Here is a 22,176-nt window from a genome sequence, read left to right as displayed (position 1 = left end):
CGTTTTAATGTCATATAAAGTGAGAATCATTCACGGGCGAAAAATACAGTAGGAAATCCACTGATATCTGATATTATTGATATATTTTCATTGATTTTAGCAGCATAAACTGTAATCTTTTTTAAGATTTACATGCATTTAGGAACAAAAAAGCAACGCAGTGAAAAATTGCCTTTTACTTTAATACTTTAAGTAAAATGTAAAGCACATATTTCTTACGTCTTACTATTTCTGAACCAAACCCTTCGCCTTGTCAGGCACCAGGATGCCAGGTCGTATATTTCTTGTTTAACTTATTTACTTCCACCTCTCTTGGGCACCAAGCTAATAGTCTGTATATTCATAGTTTATCTTAACTACTAGTTATCACACACCAAGATGCCAACCACCAGAATGCAAGGTTTGTATATTCTTAGTCTCCTTGACTACTTCTACCTCTCTTAGACAGTGAGATGCCAGCTTTTTTTCTTACTTTCCTAACTACTTCTATTGCTCCCAGGCACTGGGATGCCGGGTTTTCATATTTCTAAACTTTCACCTACTACTGTCTTGGGTGCTGGACTGCTGGCTTTTAGATATATTCCTCAATTGAGCTTTACTATTTCCACAATCTGTACTCTGTACAGTCACTACACAATGGACAACAAAATACAAAATGAAGCTATCAATATACCAATATCCATGCATTATCTTTACCATCTTATCCTGTTCAGGGTCCCAGGGGGGACTGGAGCCCTTTCAGGGCCAACACAGAGAGACATACACAGACAGATGACCATTCACACTCACATTCACATCTACGGGCAATTTAGAGTCACAAATTAAGCTAACATGCATGTCTTTGGACTGTGAGGCACTTTTTCAGTTTCTAGTCAATCAAGTGTGTGAAAAAATCTTAAAAATCTTTTCCCTTAAACTCACAGAGATAATGGTACATAGATTAGAGATAGATAGATAGATAGAGTACATTTAATTGCTTTACATAAAGGATATTCCGTATAGTCCACTAGAAATAATAGCTGAAGTCATCCAATGTGTAGTTAAAAGCAGATTTCTTCTCTCACCCATCTAAGAGATTAAAGATTTGCTTTTCTTCAGCATCACGTACAGTGACACCTGACAGAAAAACTTTGTAGTGAGGTTTATTTTGATTCAGAAATGACCTCACATAAGCCAAATTTGCATGAAATCAGCCAAGCATCTGATTTGCTTCAGACAACTGCATGCTATGTCTTGGTTGGTGCAAATAAGTCGACATGACTTCATGGCTAAAGCAGTTTAGAAGTGTGTGTGCATGCCTCAACTTTTCAGACTAGTCTGATAAGATTGATGGCGTTATTCCACATCACACCACAGTAGCAGTAATTTCAGTTCATCCTGCCATCCTGTGACATGAAACCCTATTTTTGACAGAACTGTAAAACCATTTATAGGGATTTAGAGCTATTCCTGTTGTTTTATTCCTCTTTTATTTATTACACTGATGCTGTGTCTTTGATTTGTTCCTTTCTATTGAATGAAACTTATTTTTTGTTTCTTACCGTTTGTATCCTAAAGTCATCAGACAGTTGTAATACCTCTATCTACAATCATTGGGGGAATTTACTCTCTTTAAAAGAACAAGATGTGGAGGAATGGATTTGGGTAGTGTGTGCTCAAATGGTGTGTCACACAAGTTTGGTATGGTAGGGAAACTGAGGTAAACTCAGGCTGATTAGAGTTGATGCTAACATTCACATGTGAGTACAGTGACAAATTTTGTATTGGGAAGAAATTATTCTCTTCACTGTTAGACACTTACTGATGGTTCGATCAAAGATGATTTGGCAGAAATGTTGTTGGATGACTAGTTGTAAGATGAGTCACTCTGTGTCATGTTTTGTTTGAGGACAGCATCAACTATTTCTGCAAATGTAAAGAGAGACAGTTTCGGTTTTTTCCACTATAAAAAATGCACATCAGCGAGTTTAAACAAGTCACAAATGCAGATTAGTGCTGCAGCAGATTTACTATGAGTTGGTGTGTGTTGGAAATGAAATTTGTGGATGACATGTTGGACAAAGTTTGTCTAAAAAGAGGATGTGAACTGTGCATATGCCAGTCACTGTGTCAACTGAGACAGAAAATGCTTGTATTACATACTTGTTTTAAACGTGTGAATGAAAATAATTACCTTTTTTAAAAAGTTTTTTTCTGTTTTGGCTGTATTACTGGAACATTCTGGGATTTGGGTTAGGTCCACTCATTTCTCCATGTTCTGAGTGATGCTGTGGGGGTCTAGCTTTGTAGGAAATACTCACATCCAACATTCCATCAGGCCACTATAGGGGAGTCATACACACTCAGAATTTGGACGCTCAAATTTACCAGTGACAGTAAATTTGCCATTGGCAAATGATATTGCAGGTGGCAGCCCCTTGTGATGGCCGCAGCCTCGGCCACACCCTAAGTTTGTTTGGTAATGTTTTCACTTACCTTTTTAGTTTAGTTTCTTTTTATTAAGTTTTATTAATTTGGTTTCTCTTTTTTCTTGGGTTGCCATTCTGCTGGTCCGGGGGTGTTGGCCATCCAAATGGGGGATTGGATTGAGGCCTTTATCAACTTTGAATACTTCCTGCTGGGACTGGACTGTACCAAGTACCCCGTTTGACGCAGGGAGGGGAAAATATGGGGAACATGTTTCTTTAGATGTTATAGGTTATTAAACTTCATTTGGTTCATTATTTTGTTATTGCTTTTTCATATTCGAGTAATGGGATGATGTTGGTAAACTGTTTGTCTAGAGTTTGTTTATAATTTGTCTAGTTACAGTTAGGTCTACCCCTTGTGTGTCACTCAGGTTAGGTCTGTTTTGTCTCTGTTGTGATTAGAACCTATGGTGTAATTTCAGTTTGATAGTTTAAGTTTAGCGATCTTTTGTTGACCTCTTTTAGGGCCCACATTTTGTTAATAAATTGAAATTTCTTTGTATATGTTACATTTGGGTAAATAAAACCCATTTTCTTTCGTGACTTTATTCCTGTGTCCTGTGGCTACCTGCTCGGTCCCTGACACCCCTCTTGCTGGTTTCCCCAGGTAGATTTCACAGCAGGGAAACCAGCAGAGTGAAAGGCTGAATGAAAGGAAACATAATGACATACACCAATGCATTGCTTTGCACCCACTGTTTTGTTTTTTTTTTTCTTTTTTTTTTCAGACCTTTGAGGCTGTAAAATAGTCATCTGCCTGTCTCCTCAGTCAGTGGAAACACAAATGCATAGGCAGCAGCAGTGCAAAGTTACTTATTACAAAGTCATAACTCCAACATTCTCTCCTTGGTTTAATAATGTATGGATTAAATATTGCTATTTATTATTATGATTATGATTATTATTATACATTCACTTTACTTAGTAATTTAGTTTACATGTTTTACCCTGTAACTTGTTGCATTATTGGTGTGGACAAATGACCCAAATGTTCGTGCTCCCTATCTAAACTTATAGTGACACATTTATTTATTTAGAGCATAACTTTAATTTTTGTCTAATGTACACATGTGTATTTAGACTAGACAGAAATACAGTGGTGTTCTAACATGTAGTTAAGTATTTTTAAATCCTATCACATGTACCCAGAGACCGTAAAAAGGATTTTAAATGTATACAACAGTAGCGGGATTTTGGCAAAAGGCAGATCAGACATTTGTGTCGGCAGTACAATATGTTACGACATCACCAGGTCCTTGGGAGATCTAGAGATTACAACAGTAGAACTGCAAGATTTAGTAGACTTTACAGGAAATCAAATCAATCAAACATTTGGCTCTGGCCACTCTGCTGGTTGTTACAGCACATGGAGCTCTGGTCAGATCTTACTGCATGCTACACTGATGGATGCTCCATTTTAAGTTTTGTTTGGTCTGGAGAGGAAAAATGGACAGAAGAAAATCATTCACTCCCTAAGATCCTGCAGTGTTTCCTTGATCTCAGATGCCACTGAGATTAGGAAGTTTGCTGTGAACTAAAACCCTTTATCAGAGTGAATTCATAGATAATTCAGATGTGTGCAAGTTGTTTTATGATAAGTTTGCATAAAAAGAGGAACTCTTGCTCTCATATTAAAAGCAGAAGACATGAAAATTATCATCCAGATTACAGTATTACATGTGTGCAGAGAGCAAAATCAGAACAAAGTCACACATGACTGGGTCTGTTGTGTGTCCATGAGAACTGGACTATATGGCAGAGCTCCAGGTAAATCTGAGTCACTCTTTTTGTTTAGAGGGAACTGACTTCTTAGTGGGAATACTGACCTACAAACATATCACTCAACGTGCAGAAGCTTAAGGTTCAGCCCCACTTCCTTCCTGTTTTCTCTGTTTCCTAAACCACCTTGTACAAGCTTTACAATTTTGGTTTCAACATGTAAAACTAATGTTTAAGTCTGCTAGACAGTGATGAAACCGTGATGAGATATCACACTGTACATTCTTGAGTCCTCGACAATGATTCTCTCAGCTCCGTGAACAGTCAGGCTGTTTTGCAGCTGGCAAAAGCAAATGTCTATAGCAGTGTAAAAAGAGCTCTTGGTGTTACTGCACTGAGAACTCAGGCAGTGTGTCCCTGTTGATTTATAGCTTATGAAGACTGATTGACTCACTTCCTCCAGTGTGTTTACTTGTGATTGTGTGTGTCCTGACCTTAGGTCCAGCTGTCTTAGAATTTTACTGTCACTATTTCCGTTCCACCTGGAGCACTGCACATGTGGTTTAAGAAAAGTTTCTAATAAAAGCATCATTTGTCATGAATTTGAGGGTATTTCCGTTTTAATGTCATATAAAGTGAGAATCATTCACGGGCGAAAAATACAGTAGGAAATCCCCTAATATCTGATATTATTGATATATATTTTCATTGATTTTAGCAGCATAAACTGTAATCTTTTTTAAGATTTACATGCATTTAGGAACAAAAAAGCAGCACGGTGAAAAATTGCCTTTTACTTTAATACTTTAAGTAAAATGTAAAGCACATATTTCTTACGTCTTACTATTTCTGAACCAAACCCTTCGCCTTGTCAGGCACCAGGATGCCAGGTCGTATATTTCTTGTTCATCTTATTTACTTCCACCTCTCTTGGGCACCAAGATAACAGGTCTGTATATTCATAGTTTATCTTAACTACTAGTTATCACACACCAAGATGCCAACCACCAGAATGCAAGGTTTGTATATTCTTAGTCCCCTTGACTACTTCTACCTCTCTTAGACAGTGAGATGCCAGCTTTTTTTCTTACTTTCCTAACTACTTCTATTGCTCCCAGGCACTGGGATGCCGGGTTTTCATATTTCTAAACTTTCACCTACTACTGTCTTGGGTGCTGGACTGCTGGCTTTTATATATAATCCTCAATTGAGCTTTACTATTTCCACAATCTGTACTCTGTACAGTCACTACACAATGGACAACAAAATACAAAATGAAGCTATCAATATACCAATATCTTTACCATATTATCCTGTTCAGGGTCCCAGGGGGGACTGGAGCCCTTTCAGGGCCAACACAGAGAGACATACACAGACAGATGACCATTCACACTCACATTCACATCTATGGGCAATTTAGAGTCACAAATTAAGCTAACATGCATGTCTTTGGACTGTGAGGCACTTTTTCAGTTTCTAGTCAATCAAGTGTGTGAAAAAATCTTAAAAATCTTTTCCCTTAAACTCACAGAGATAATGGTACATAGATTAGAGATAGATAGATAGATAGAGTACATTTAATTGCTTTACATAAAGTATATTCAGTATAGTCCACAAGACATAATAGCTGAAGTCATCCAATGTGTAGTTAAAAGCAGATTTCTTCTCTCACCACATCTAAGAGATTAAAGATTTGCTTTTCTTCAGCATCATGTACAGTGACACCTGACAGAAAAACTTTGTAGTGAGGTTTATTTTGATTCAGAAATGACCTCACATAAGCCAAATTTGCATGAAATCAGCCAAGCATCTGATTTGCTTCAGACAACTGGATGCTATGTCTTGGTTGGTGCAACAAAGTCGACATGACTTCATGGCTAAAGCAGTTTAGAAGTGTGTGTGCATGCCTCAACTTTTCAGACTAGTCTGATGAGATTGATGCCGTTATTCCACATCACACCACAGTAGCCGAGAGTGATTCACTGCAAATTAATTTCAGTTCATCCTGCCATCCTACACTCTGACATGAAACCGTATTTTTGACAGAACTGGAAAACAATTCCTAGGTATTTAGAGCTATGACGTATGTCACTGAAGATACTTTAAGTTTGCAAGATCCCCTCTGATCCAACAATGAGCAATTACATAGGCTGATGATCACTTGATCAATATAGAAATGTAAAGTTCAGTAAAAGTATTAACAAGAACTTGGAGAGTGACAGGATGCCTGAGGAATGGAGAAGTGTACTGGTGCCGATTTTTAAGAACAAAGGAGATGTGCAGAGCTGTGGCAACTACAGAGGAATAAAGCTGATGAGCCAAACAATGAAGTTGTGGGAAAGAGTAGTGGAAGCAGGCTAAGGGCAGAGCTGAACATTTGTGAGCAGCAATATGGTTTCATGCCCAGAAAGAGAACAACAGATGCAGTATTTGCTTTGAGGATGCTGATGGAGAAGTACAGAGAAGGTCAGAGGGAGTTGCATTGTGTCTTCGTAGATTTAGAGAAAGTGTATGACAGGGTGCTGAGAGAGGAGCTGTGGTATTGTATGAGGACGTCTGGAGTGGCAGAGAAGTATGTTAGAGTGGTGCAGGACATGTATGAGAGCTGTAAGACCGTGGTGAGGTTTGCTGTAGGTGTGACAGAGGAGTTCAAGGTGGAGGGTCTGCATCAAGGATCGGCTCTGAGCCCCTTCTTGTTTGCTCTGGTGATGGACAGGCTGACATATGAAGTTAGACAGGAATCTCCATGGACTATGATGTTTGCAGATGACATTGTGATTTGTAGTGAGAGCAGGGAGCAGGTGGAGGAAAATCTAGAGAGGTGGAGGTCTGCTCTGGAAAACAGAGGAATGAAGCTTAGTAAGACAGAATACATGTGTGTGAATGAGAGGGACCCAATTGGAACGGTGAGGCTACAGGGAGCAGAGGTGAAGAAGGTTCAGGACTTTAAGTAGTTAGGGTCAACGGTTCAGAGCAACGGAGAGTGTGGAAAAGAGATGAAGATTGTCAGGTGTGTTGTGTGATAAAAGAGTATCAGCAAGAATGAAAGAAAAGGTGTTCAAGACGGTGGTGAGACCAGCGAAGACCAAAGAGGAGATTTATGGATGTAGTGAGAGGGGACATGAAGTTAGTTGGTGTGAGTGAAGAGGATGCAGAGGACAGGGTTACATGGAGGCACATGATTCACTGTGGTGACCCCTGAAAGGGAACAGCCCAAAGGAAAAGAAGAAGAAAGTTCAGTAAAAGTAGTCACGAATGAAAGCAATTAAACATCACATGCTGATGCAGACAACAAAGTCAACTCTCTAAGAGAATGGGAACAGCAGCCAGGAGAAAGTTGGCTTCGCCACTGCATCCTGCTCTGTGCTTGTCTGTGTATGTGCGTGTTTAAATACCTCAGTCCCCTCAGCATATTCTCTGTGGAGGTGTGGGTAATGACTTGTTTGACTTGTTATTTATGTCTCCCTTTGTGTGTTAAAAGGATCCTGATCAGACCATTTCTAGAAGAAAGTATTCTCTTCCACTGTTTGACACTTACTGATGGTTCGATCAAAGATGATTTGGCAGAAATGTTGTTGGATGACTAGTTGTAAGATGAGTCACTCTGTGTCATGTTTTGTTTGAGGACAGCATCAACTATTACTGCAAATGTAAAGAGAGACAGTTTCGGTTTTTTCCACTATAAAAAATGCACATCAGAGAGTTTAAACAAGTCAGAAACGCAGATTAGTGCTGCAGCAGATTTACTATGAGTTGGTGTGTATTGGAAATGAAATTTGTGGATGACATGTTGGACAAAGTTTGTCTAAAAAGAGGATGTGAACTGTGCATATGCCAGTCACTGTGTCAACTGAGACAGAAAATGCTTGTATTACATACTTGTTTGAATGAAAATAATTACCTTTTTTAAAAAGTTTTTTTCTGTTTTGGCTGTATTACTGGAACATTCTGGGATTTGGGTTAGGTCCACTCATTTCTCCATGTTCTGAGTGATGCTGTGGGGGTCTAGCTTTGTAGGAAATACTCACATCCAACATTCCATCAGGCCACTATAGGGGAGTCATACACACTCAGAATTTGGACGCTCAAATTTACCAGTGACAGTAAATTTGCCATTGGCAAATGATATTGGCAGGCGGCAGCCCCTTGTGATGGCCGCAGCCTCGGCCACACCCTAAGTTTGTTTGGTAATGTTTTCACTTACCTTTTTAGTTTAGTTTCTTTTTATTAAGTTTTATTAATTTGGTTTCTCTTTTTTCTTGGGTTGCCATTCTGCTGGTCCGGGGGTGTTGGCCATCCAAATGGGGGATTGGATTGAGGCCTTTATCAACTTTGAATACTTCCTGCTGGGACTGGACTGTACCAAGTACCCCGTTTGACGCAGGGAGGGGGAAATATGGGGAACATGTTTCTTTAGATGTTATAGGTTATTAAACTTCATTTGGTTCATTATTTTGTTATTGCTTTTTCATATTCGAGTAATGGGATGATGTTGGTAAACTGTTTGTCTAGAGTTTGTTTATAATTTGTCTAGTTACAGTTAGGTCTACCCCTTGTGTGTCACTCAGGTTAGGTCTGTTTTGTCTCTGTTGTGATTAGAACCTATGGTGTAATTTCAGTTTGATAGTTTAAGTTTAGCGATCTTTTGTTGACCTCTTTTAGGGCCCACATTTTGTTAATAAATTGAAATTTCTTTGTATATGTTACATTTGGGTAAATAAAACCCATTTTCTTTCGTGACTTTATTCCTGTGTCCTGTGGCTACCTGCTCGGTCCCTGACACCCCTCTTGCTGGTTTCCCCAGGTAGATTTCACAGCAGGGAAACCAGCAGAGTGAAAGGCTGAATGAAAGGAAACATAATGACATACACCAATGCATTGCTTTGCACCCACTGTTTTGTTTTTTTTTCTTTTTTTTTTTCAGACCTTTGAGGCTGTAAAATAGTCATCTGCCTGTCTCCTCAGTCAGTGGAAACACAAATGCATAGGCAGCAGCAGTGCAAAGTTACTTATTACAAAGTCATAACTCCAACATTCTCTCCTTGGTTTAATAATGTATGGATTAAATATTGCTATTTATTATGATTATGATTATGATTATTATTATACATTCACTTTACTTAGTAATTTAGTTTAAATGTTTTACCCTGTAACTTGTTACATTATTGTTTTCTCTAATGTACACATGTGTATTTAGACTAGACAGAAATACAGTGGCGTTTTAACATGAAGAGGCGATGAAAAAAAAAAAAGAGGGTGGGTGGAGGGGGGAGGGTGGGGCTTTCTTGCGCGAGTGTCCTTTTTATCAACAAAGCGTTACAGTTTCTGTTGAGCTGTGTGTTGACTTTGAGAGGAACTACAATGGACTGCAGGATTTCACTGTTTCTGTTTGCTCTCATGTGTAAGTGCTGAACTTTCTCTGTTGTTTTATTATTATATTATTATTATAATATTTAGCTTTTAAACTTATTAACAGTGAATTCAATGCTGTGGTTTGTGTTAGTTTTAGTTGCACCCCCCCTCCCTCTCCTTGTCCTCTCTCTCTCCTCTTCGCGTTTGGTTCATCAACTGATCGAAAAAGGTCTGAGTTTAAATGACTTGTTTGTGTCACTTCGCCGCTGTTTGTGCCTTCCACACTTGTCAGAAGTGCCCCCGTTCATTCCCAACGATCTCTTGGGAAAAAAAATTAATTTACCGTTTTGGCAAGTTCGCGAGCAGCTTCAACAAGGTGCGACTCTGCTGCAAGGATGCCAGGCTACAACATCAGTCTCTGCGAATACAGGCGTTCATGTATCTGAGTGATACTGCACTAATGTTTTCGGCTTACTTCAGAGTAAAGTTTGAAAATGCTTTCTACGCTGTGATGCTAGTTCTGGTATGAAATGCTTCGAGTGTGTCAAGGTCTCCGCACAGAGACTGCGGTAACCAGTTCAGGTGCACAGCGAGAATCGGCCTGCACATCTGAATTAACAGCCTGCGACAGACAGGAGTCATTCCGTGCATCAGATGTGCTATGGGAGCAAATAAGTGGCGGTGGTGGAAAACGGGTGAAGCACTAAAGGTGGTCTTTCAGTTATGGAAAAGCTTTGAACATAAATGGAGGGAGGGGACAGGGAAAAACAAGTGGTGTTAACTGAGCTATGCGAAATAAAAAACAGAGATGTGCTCTTCTTATAGGAATCACACAGCTCAGTGGTAGAATGCGGTATTTGCTCAGTCGCGGTACCAACAGGTGCAGGTGTAGCTTTTGTTTTTTTTTTCACAGCACCTCATTTTGTCTAATATATTAACGTGAAATTGAACACAAGCGAGAATTCAGATGGTGCAAGCAACAATTATTTTACATATGTGTATGCTCCTAATTCTGGTGCTGAGAGCTTGGAATTGTTTCATAAACTAAATAGTAAATTTAAACAGGTGGATAACAGCTCAGTGATGGTGGTAGGACGAGCCTGGAACTAGTTGACCGAAATGCCGTGGTGCAATGCCCAGCATAAGCCTCCCTTCTGTCTGGAGTTACCGTAGGAAATGACAAACAGATGTTTGAAGGACAATTCATCTGGCAGTCAGACAATACACATGGGTGAAAGTCAGTGAGAATAGAGTTAACAGGTCAGTAAACCGTATAATATCACTTGTAGGCTTCACAGACGATCGTCTAGTAACATTAGATTTTTCTTTATAAACAGAGCAATAATGTTGTCCTTACTGATTTTTTTTCATTTACTGACTTCTGAAATCAATGGAAATTGAATAAAAACGAATTTAAAGGCTTAGCTCTCTGGTGGGAAGTAGGAAAGTATAGAAAAACATTGTATAGAAGAACTAGATAAGGCAATTGGGATAGTAGAAGCTAAAATTATCAGTGGAACTGATAGTAACAATAGAAACTGGGAGAATAAAAGAAAAGCTTTAAGTAGGTTCATACATGGAAAAGCAAAGGGAGCATTGATCAGAACAAGGTTTTTATTGTTTTCAACACCATTTTAGCACTTTTAAAGAGTGCAGGATTCTGCCTGTTGGTTTTTTGGACCATTCTATGGTGTATTGCAACATTTTTATTGCAAATATTAAACATAAGTCGGCCTATTGGCATTTCAACACTGCTTTAGATACACATTTTAAAGAAACTTTTATTTACTTTCGAAAAAGGAAAGGGGATTTTACATCTTTAAAGCAGTGGTGGGATCATGGCTAAGCAGGAATCAAACAGTTATGCCAATAGTATACTCTCAATGTCTCTCGTGACATTACCAGGTCTATGAATGATCTAGAGACTGAAATAGTGGAATCGCAGGGTAATGTAAAGTCCATGAAAACTCGAGTCTGCTTTCAAATCTAAAAAAGCCATTTTAGTAGACTTGTTGGGCTCAAAAGCTCTGAGGAGAAAGGGGCACTGGAATTTTAACTTAAAGGATTCACCCTCAAAGTTCTTCTTTAGTCTGGAAAAGAAAAGTGGGACAGTGCAAGTGGATCCATGCACTACAATCAAGTGAAGGCTGGCTGCTGACTGAGGCTGGTAAAATTCGATGGGGAACGGTGCTCTTTTATTCCCACCTATATAAAAGCGAGTACAGGGAAGATCGGGACGCTTTTAACACATTTTGCAGTGGGTTACCCAGACTCTCCGATGAGACCGGGTTTGGATCCTAGTGGAGCTTTGGAGCTAGTTTTGACCAGATCAAGTTGAAACATATTGTGGATGCTGCAGGTCCTGGTTTTCACTGTACTGAGGTGGTAGCTTTTCTTCTTCAAATAAGATCAATGCATTGCACCAGAAGTATGTTAAACTTATGGATTATGAGGTTGACTAAAGAGAAATTGGTGGTGGTACAAGAGTATCACCACCAAACAAGGACAAGCACCACACTAGGACAGGAGATATACTCCTACTATACTGAAATTTGTTTGTTGGTTTCAGAGGTAGCTGAGTTTCTGTCATATTTCTTGAGTCTGCTGATTTAGTCTGTTTGTTTTTAATAGAGTTAAGAACTGTAGGTAGAAAGTTTTGCTCTTCTGGTGAAGTGGATATTTGGTCGGTTGTTGGTGGTAGTTTCAGCTTAGTAATCACCGAGCATTCACACCTTTGACCTAACAAAGGCACAAGAGGTTGGTTGTTTTCAACGAGGGGGCGGTTTCGGCTGTAGCAAATTACGACCATATTTAAGGCACCTGTTGGGCTGGAGTGTCAGCCCTTGTGTTCAGTCCTCCTTGTGTGACCGACGGTGTAAAGACAAGCGAGTCTTACCTGCGCGAGTCCACTGAACGAGGACATTAGGTAGTTTATTTCAAACTTCTTCTATTTCCCTACTTTGCTTCACATTAACCCTTTCTACTCCGGAAAGCCTTTTCTTTGTTATGCTATGTGTTTTCAGCAGATCCCTGTTCTCCTCCGCAGACGCAGGACATGGCGTCCTACTAGGGGACAACACGTTTCTCACCTGATGTTTCTCAACATCAGGAAGATCAGACCCTACATCACGGAATATACAACCCAACTCATTGTACAGGCGCTGGTCACATCTCATCTTGATTTAAAAAAAAACATCCTTTCTGCTCTTTCTTGCACTTGCATCTCATGAACTGTGAACACTTTTCTGATAGGACTTTGCTTTGATGTTTTCTCCTTGACTTAGATTTTTGCTTCCTTGTACCTCACTTGTAAGTTGCTTTGGATAAAAGCGTCTGCTAAATGACTAAATGTAAATGTATCCCGCCCGTTTGGAGACCCCTGATGGACTAACCCTTTTCCAGAACTTGGTCTAATCATAGACCAACATGACTTCATGAGGACATAACAGAACTGTTATACTGACACCAGATCAGTCCTTTATTTGCTGGAAGGAGATGGGCTACTGTGTGGAGAGACAGGGTGACTGGGTGCTGATTGTAGACCAGTGTGGAGGGTCTTCTATAAGGCACCAGTGAACAAGAGACCAGGTGATCTGCTTTGGAGAGGAAGCGCTGGCTGTTAACTATGTGCAATCAAAAATGAATCAGTGTGTCCAAACACTGTCCCGCTGTAGGTAAACAGAAACCATTTTTCACTGTTTTCTGGACTGTCAAAGTCTTGCAGGTCTTTTTCAGTTACTTCACAAAGTGTTTATGCTTTTTGGTGAGAATTGGTCTGATGTTGCTTTTACTCTTGGTGCTGGATATAACAATGAAAATGGAAACAAATGGCAGCTTCTACATTTTGTAGTGGGACAAACAAAACATGGCTCCCTGTTTAACTCCGCCTCTCTCACGCTGCCTCTCTTTTTTTTCCCCTCTCTCTTTCCCAGTTGGAGCGGCTGCAGCAGGTGGACTGAGTGAAACTAAATCACTGATAGCAAAGATTGGAGACAACATCACTCTGAACACTGGTATCTCTGAACTACATAGGAACTCTGAGGTCTACTGGGTTTATGGTCCAACGAAAGATACGATCATCCACTTTGAGAATGGGAAACTACAGTGGATCAGGAAAGATGGGATAGAGAAATTTGAGCTGGATGAAAGGACTGGGTCTCTCATCATCCGATCCCTCAACATCAGTGACAGTGGAATCTATCATGGCCACATCATTGATGGAAACGATTCACAACAGACCTTTGTGCTGACTGTTCTGGGTGAGCATATGGAGACTTGAGAAATGTGTCACTTCTGTTGGTGAAAGATATTGAAATCTATATGATTTGAACAAATCCAAACAATCATTAGGATACAGAAAACTACAGTTCTCAGAAACAAACGTCAGCATTTGGTTTTAATAATTTGGTTTTGTTCATACCTGTAACTAGGGCAAAAAAACATTTTATCACTCAAATTTATTTATTGATGTATATCATGGTATAAATAAAAAGTAAAATTCCTTTTTACTCTTAAGTGTGATGAAATGATATAAGTTTAATTATAGTTTTAATATTATTTATTTTATGTCTCAAATTTAATGACAAATTAACGGTTTCAAATTTTACAGGAGTCAGTTCCAAATAAGTAAAGTAGGTATTAACAAACAGCATGGTGCTGAAGAACGTGGACACTATGGTCTGTGGTTGTGTGCTGGTTGATTAGTGGAGACACCTGCACTTGAACTGTTAAGTCTTGGCCTGTGTATGCTCGGATGGCGCGGCTTTATATGGTTTAATAAAAGATTATTGATATTACCTGTCTTTGTGGGAACATGCTGTGCAATGCACTCTAGTCTGGGTGTTGTTAGACTTTGAATAGCCAAAATATCTCCATGCTACTGAATTCCTCAGTACGTTTTTTTCAACTGAGTTCATCATTTGAGCCCTGTGGTTTGTTCTGTTCTGTTGTCATTTTCTATATTAACTCGTTTCCACTCCTGACATACTAGTGTTCACATTTCATCAGCCTAAACATTGTCACGTACCCTGGTGACGACTGTTGCAAACCGCAGAGAGCTTAGGGCGTCAACCTATATTTCTATCGAGGAAAAGTAGTTTTGCGATCATGACTGTTTTATCACCCAGCCCTACCTGCAAAACATTAAATTAACAAATGTTTCAAAGGGAGTATACTTTAGCTCCTTGTGTTATTAAAAATTTCAAAAGGATTTTTGACTGAAGTTCTCTGATTTCATTTTAGTTAAAGTTTTATATACAATAAACTGTATATGTAGCACAAACTAGCTGTGTGTGTGTACACATGCGTGCGTTGTGGGTTTTCATCCCAGACCGATTGTGGCCTTTCAGTGTGGAGTTTGCATGTTCTTCCTGTGTTTGCAATGATTTCATCCACGTACTCCAGTTTCCTGTTAGCTTAATTGGTGACTCATGGTGTGAATGGTTGTCTGGCTGTGTATGTCTCTCGGTTTTTGTTTATCTCAGCACCACTACTAAAGCAGCTTTTGGTCTCATGTCTCCTTTTTTCTGTCTCTCAGAGTCTGATCCCAACCCAACATTTGCTGGATGTCCACAAAATACTACTGCTCGTGGAACAAACAGAGGGACACAGAGGAGCCACATAGCTGTTTGTCTACCATTTGTATTATTAGGATTAATTTGCATTGTGAAGCTCATGGTAAATAAATGGTAAATAGTCGCTTTTTTGCACTCTTGTTTTTTTTTTTTTTAAATATCATGACATATATTCAGCTCCAGTAAGAACACAGATGTAGTCTGACATGCATTGGCACATTCAGCTGAAATGTGAGTACAATATTAACATCAACATCAGTCAAATGGCACAGTTTTCTCCAAAAGTGTCCCGTTATGGCAGTAAATGTCCTTACAGTAAATGTCCAATAAATCTAAAACATCCCCCACTCCTGTTAATCTGCTCTATATTTATGTTTTCCTCACTGTTAAACACTGGCTGATGGGGACAGGCAACATGTGCGTACACAGAGAGGTGAGATGCTTAAAAACACATGTTCCCAAATTACAATCTGACCATCCTGAAAGTGAGCAACAACAAAACAACAACAAAGAGCAACAACAAAACAAGAAAAGCAACAACAAAACAACAAAAAAGCAACAACAAAGCATTGTACAGGTTGGTAGGACACAGATGCAGATGCAATGTCCTGCATCAGCATGTGATGTTTAATGGCAGCTTTCTTTTGTGAGTACTTTTACTGAACTTTTCTATAATGATCAAGTGGATTTCATCAGCCCACGTAATTTAAAATAAATTATTTAGGTAAGACTTCTGCGAGTTGGTGGGCAACTCACCTGACCTTGGAGCCTGTGTTTGCAGGGGGGCAATAGTTTTATTATCCGTCACTTGTTTTTCAAAGCAGACATAGAAATGGTTGACCTTCTCAGCCAAGGAGGTGTTTGTGGGTGGTTCACAACTGTCTCGGTATTTCGTAATCTGCTGAATGCCCTGCCACACTGTTGGATCTTTATTAGTGAAGTGATTTTTAATCTTTACCTTGTATGCAGTTTTTTCCTGCACGATGCCTTTTTTCAAGTTATAGCTGGTTAAAGCTGTCACCTGATTTATGTTCCTTCAGTAGGGCCTGGACCTCCATGGTCGTCCGGGGTTTCCTGTTAGGGATGGTCTGGATGTTAATGGGGGTATTTTCAGCGCGGGTCCTTATGTAACTAAGCACAGTAAAGGCATCGTCATTGAAATCACCAAACCAACTTATATTAATTCAATTCTAAATTGTATGAAACATATTTTCCAACCACATTGAATTATGTAATATCCATTTATATAACAGACAGACCAATCAATTAACAGATACACACATGTCCATGAAATTATATATAATTACTGACATGAGATTGCATTAAAATAATAGAAACAGTTTTTTTGTCCACAATTAATTAAAAAATCATCATAACCACCTGCAGGTTTCAGGTTACACTGAGTTACACATTAATTTTATATCGATATGGACATTGTTTTCAAGAGGTGGATTAGTAGTAACACCATGATCAAACTAACCCTGTAATATGGAGGCTGTACTTAAACCTCTCTGTGAATACATTCTAGGCAGCACAGTGGTGATTACTGCAACATTAGGTTAGATGTGATTATTTGCACACAGACCTCAGTGCCCTGAAAAGAATTTTGGAATGATTTTTTTTATCTAAAATGCTGATGAATCTTTCAGGTTTTTTTTCTGAAGGGTAAGGTCAGTACCACAGGCTGTTTTATGTGTCTAACAACAGAAAAAGCTTGTGTTAGTTAGTTCCTTGTGCTCTGCTACCAGTAAAATCTGACTTATGTACAGCACACAACCACAACTTTAAGTGGCTCTATAGCCGGTTGTGGTTATAGGTTATATGATATGTGATCCACATAAGTACTGAGGGCAGACTGTTGATTGATACTTCCTGTTAACAGAAAACCGACCTAACAACGCTTTGTGTGTGTGTGTGTGTGTGTGTGTGTGTTTGGTTTGTGGGATTTCACAACATCCAGCAATGACTACTCTTACTAGCTGACACATTCCCACATGTGTCAGGCACATGAGGCATTGTGTGGACATTATACAAAGCCACAGTCACTCACATTCTCACCACATTCCCACACAAATCAACTTTTAAGCCACTAATAAATGTACCAGAAGTAAAACACTATAGAACACAGTGCAAAACAGCATACAGCCAGTAACAATGCAGAAACATATTCACTTTCCTCAATGCTCGCACTGAGGACATTACATGATCTTTTTGTAAACTCATCTGTGATGCTTTCACATGTGTGGTTCCCATGCTAACGGGACTTGCAGGGTGCTGTGTAATCTGTAGGTGGTGTTGCTGCTTGCAAACTAGCCCACATTCACCCTACCACTGCTACACAACCTGGTATTTGTACTTTGTTGAGAAGATCAAAGTTTGGAAAAAAAAAAAGAAACTTATCTCTTGCTAAAGTTTACAGTATTTCATAACCAGTGGGGTGGGATACTTGGCCTTTGTGGCCTGGTGCAGCTGCAACCTGCTAAAAAAACACAAGAATCTGCATTGACAGAAGCCTAATACATTGCATGCCACAGGAAATAACTTTTTATCTGTGTGAAGCCGTCTGTGGTTACTTTTTCCATGTTCCCCTGTGAGTAATTTGCTCAGAAATCAACTTTTTCAAAGTTGATTTATTTAGGTGACATTCAGTTAAAAGCTACACATCACATTTTCACGATTCATAAAAACACATTATAGATTGGGATACACCTTTGATATACAAATCTTTTCTACTTTTCAAGGAGTAAACCCAGGCATGAGCAGGCCCAGGAGGTAATGTAGCGTTTTTTTGACTTTTTGAGTTTCTTTAACCATTCCAGCCCCACTTGCTGAGAGACAAGATGGAGGGTACGGGATAGTCCACTTCTTGACCTCCTGGATAACAGACTACCTGACAGAGTGATCTTTGGATGTCAGGCTAGGGAGCTGATCAGGAGCAGCTCTATAGGGAACTGTTTTAGCACCTTTTCTGTTCACACTCAACGCAGTGGACTTTAAACACAGCTCAGAAGAAGAGGCAGAGCCACACGTTCTCCCTTCAGACACTGAGGTCCTTTGATGCGTGTGCTGAGATGCTTAGCATATTTTCCACATTGTGGTGACCAGTTCACTATTCTCTGCAGCAGCATACTGGGGAGGATGGTATGATTAAAGACAAAACACCAAGCAAATGGATAAGCTGGTTAAAAAACCCAGCTCAGTGCTTGGTAGGAGACTGGATCCATTAAAACGGTCGTGGACAGATCCACACACAACAAACTGAGCGCTATAATCAACAATAGCAGACACCCTCTCCCTCTCATCCTTTCACTGCTTATTTTAATTATGTACTTTTTATTCTGTAAAAATAATTACATTTTAATACTATTTCATTGATGATGAGTGAAATGTAAAATTTGTTTATGATTTACTGGACATTGGAATTTCCCTTCAGGGATGAATAAAGTTGTATCTATCTGTGAGACTCATAATCGCTGGGGGTTGGTGGCTTGGGGCTAGGATTTTTGATTTCTTAGTTATTTGATATCGTTGCTTTGCATAGCAGTAGAATTATTTGCATCTGTTAGCTTTATTGTTATATTTTGTTAATTCTGAGTTTTGTTATTCAGTTCCCCCTTGTGTGTCTTCAATGGTCTGATTAGCCGTTACATAAGTTTCCCCCTGTGTTCAGTCCGTGGGTTAGTTACTTGGGGTTATTTTGATTGTGTTACTATGTTACTTTAGAGGTAATTCTTTTAAATTCAGTTGAGTCCAGTTTGGTTTTGTTGACCCCTTTTAATGCACCTGATATGTTAATGTTTTGTAACTTGCGGTTTCATATTTTGGGGTAAATAAAAACCCTTTTTTGTTGAAAGCCACCTGTTTTGTCATGGCAGTATATAAAGTCGTGCCCCTGGCATCGAATAGTGGCTCCCCCGAAGCGTCTAATAGTAATGCAAAAAGGTCCCGTGGCGTCAATATGATACGCCAATAGACATATAAAAGTGCATCATTATCTAACGCTGTAGGGTGAGAACGTGGTTAGTAGCCACTTTTTATTGTGCAGGTAACCTGCCGGTAACATCTCCAGCTTTGCCACGCTGAGCACATTTAAAATAAACTAGAATGATCAAAAGAGTGAACTTTACTCCCATTAAAGCATTACACATACCTTAGTACCATTGAACTGGGCAGAGTGTTACTGCCTCCTTCTCAAACTTGTTTCGAGTTAACTTCCACTCTGCCACTGGTGGACAAGATTGAGAAAGACTGATCGCTGGTCACCACTGCCTCTATCAATGGTGGGTCGAATAAACTTAGTTAAGATAGTGGTCCTCCCAAGGATTCCCTAAGAGTTTCAACAGGTCCCAGTTCCGTTAGCCATACTATTCTTTAACAAGTTAGACAAGATGATATCTAAATTTCTGTATAATGGCAGCAAATGGTTAATTATTTACAGTCCCCCAAGGATCTTGAGGGCTTTGCCCTCCCAAATCTTAGACACTGCTATCAGGCAGCAAATGTGCAAAAACTCCTGTTTTGGATGAACGAAGAAAGATTCCTTTCAGTTCTGTAGTCCTTCCTTAAGTCAGTCTCCTCAAAACTTCCTGAGGTGAATAAAAACATATGGGGGGACAGCCTTGATATGAAACTAACTGAGCAGAAGTGGGACTCTGTCCTGTCCACTCTTCCTCTGTTTGTGCTCCCCACAGCCTAATTCACTACGTGAATGCCAGACTAGACTCTTTCAGCGGCATAGACATACAGTTGTGATGTCACAAGGCTTCAAAAAAAAAAAAGGTGTGAGGAGTCAACATTTGAAATTGTTTTTTGGAAAAAATTGATCACATTACTTGCACATTCTAAAGATAAGAAGACTAGCCGTCTCATTTCCCCTTTCTTTTTTCTGCGTCCTCCACTAATCGAGTGCAGCTGACACACACCACCACTAAGATCAAAATGTATAACATAACCCTGTCACATTGTTTTTGGCATCTGTACATTACTGAATCTCATTTTCTTTTGTTGATGCCAGCTCACGGGAGGTTGGGTTGTTAGAATAATTCAGCCAAGACTACAGTAAGTTTAGGGTTGCTCTCTGCAGTGTGGCATGGGTCTACAAGCTCCTGAAAGATGGGACTGATGGCTCAACCAGCTCTATCTGGGGGGATTTGGTGCTACTCTATCACCATCTGGTGGGAAAAGACCAGCCAAGTCAGGAGGAAACACACTTTTGGCCGTGTTGTAAAGTGACTGTCTATCTACAAATGTATCACTTTAAAGATGATATGGACATATTTTAAAGTATAAAGTGATATTAAATAGGTTCCTGTCATGACATGTGGGTTTTACAGGGGGTGTCTGTGTATTTCTGACTTCTTTCTTAATGGGACAAAGCCTATGTGCATTTATAAAGTGAAATTCAGCCATATGATACAATACAAAAAAAGCTAATTGAGCAATACTCAATAGAGCTATGCGTGTGTCTATTTATGTTTTAATCTCGTTTAATTTGGATATTAAAGTTCTAAGGAATAAAAACGGTAATTGTCGTCTCTCCTTGTCCACTGAGCTCTGACGTTAAGAACTGGGGGCGCTCCAGTCCAGTTTGAAAACCAGCTAGACAGTTTCAAATGTTTGCCTACATGAGAAACTAATTAAGCTGTTTATTGGTCCTGGTCAGATTCTTTAGAATAAGAGAATACTTAGAAACATGAACGTACCAGTCCCTGGTGGTCTAGTGGTTAGGATTCGGCGCTCTCACCGCCGCGGCCCGGGTTCGATTCCCGGTCAGGGAACTCCGCTTTTGATTATTATTATTTTTTTTTTTTTCTTTTTCCCCATTATGTTTCTATTGGTAATGTAAGAGCATACCACAACTGTTTATTGTACACTTTGTTTTATTCCTCTATAGTTTTTCTTCATTATTATTATTTCTCTGTATCACTCACAGTTGGTATAAAGAAACTGCACTATCCACTGCTGATTACCTGGATCAGGTGTGTTCAGTCAATTAGAAGCTGGGAGATAGTTGAGGGATAGTGAGTGCAGGGATAATTCGAAAACAAACATGGCTGCAGCTACCAAGTGAAGCAGGATATCAAATGTAAATTTGTTCATATATGAACCTATGTAGAAATAAAACTAAATATATGCATCAGCAAAACATTAACATTACATGCATACAAAACATGTAATTCATTTATTTCTGTACTGCAATATACCTACTTTTATTTTACCGCAGTAAAATATGCCAGTCTAAAGCAGGAACTCGACAGGCAGCTTCCCACACCTTAATAATCACACAATTATTTTTGCATTTATTGATGAGTAGGTAAAAGAAATAAGCTGAATGTGCATCCCTGCTTTTACAAACCCCACACCTGTGGCAAGTAATACGTGTGGGCAATATAGTAATCAGACTTGCAACCAGTTAAAATGGAGAAAAGTTGACTCAACCTTTGTGATGTGTGTCACACTGAGCATGGAGATAAGAAATTAGTGTAAAGAGGGGGAATTGTAGAAAAACATAAACAATCTCAAGGCTACAAGTCCATCACTAGACATCTTAATGTTCCTGTGTCCACTGTTCGTAATATCATCAAGAGGCTTAAAGTGTACTGTAGCTAACCTCCCCGGAAGTGGATGGAAGAGCAAACTTTATTAAAATTTACAACCAGGGATTGTTCGAATAGTGGTTAAAGAACCCTGATTAACTTCCAAACAAATTCAAGCTGATCTGCAGACACAGGGTACAACAGTGTCAGCTCGCCATCTGAATGAAAAGAGACGCTATGGTAAGAGACCCAGGAGGACACCACTTCTGACACAAAGGCTGGAGTTTGCCAAAAATTATGTGACAAAATCACAATCCTTCTGGGAGAACATACTGTGGAGATATGAGACAAAAGTAGAGCTTTTTAGTAAAGGACATCATGGCACTGTTTAGAGAAAAAGAAATGAGGCCTTCAAAAAAAAAAAAGAACACAATCCCTACATTCAAACGTGGTGGAGGTTTAAAGATGTTTTGGGTTTGCTATGCTGCTTCTGGCACTTGTATCAGATATTTGTGGCCATGACTTTAT

General features: G+C 39.4%; 1 non-coding gene across 1 annotated transcript; it reads left to right on the top strand.

Moving 5' to 3' along the window:
• Positions 1–20,817: 20,817 nt before the first annotated feature.
• On the top strand, positions 20,818–20,889 carry trnae-cuc (transfer RNA glutamic acid (anticodon CUC)). Its single transcript has one exon. It is a non-coding gene; the product is annotated as a tRNA-Glu (tRNA).
• The last annotated feature ends 1,287 nt before the right edge of the window (positions 20,890–22,176 follow it).

This window comes from Channa argus, chromosome 3, assembly GCF_033026475.1.
Source record: "Channa argus isolate prfri chromosome 3, Channa argus male v1.0, whole genome shotgun sequence".
Taxonomy (NCBI): Eukaryota; Metazoa; Chordata; class Actinopteri; order Anabantiformes; family Channidae; genus Channa; species Channa argus.
The sequence above is the reverse complement of the archived record's forward strand: the minus strand, read 5'-3'. Positions and strand labels throughout refer to the sequence as shown.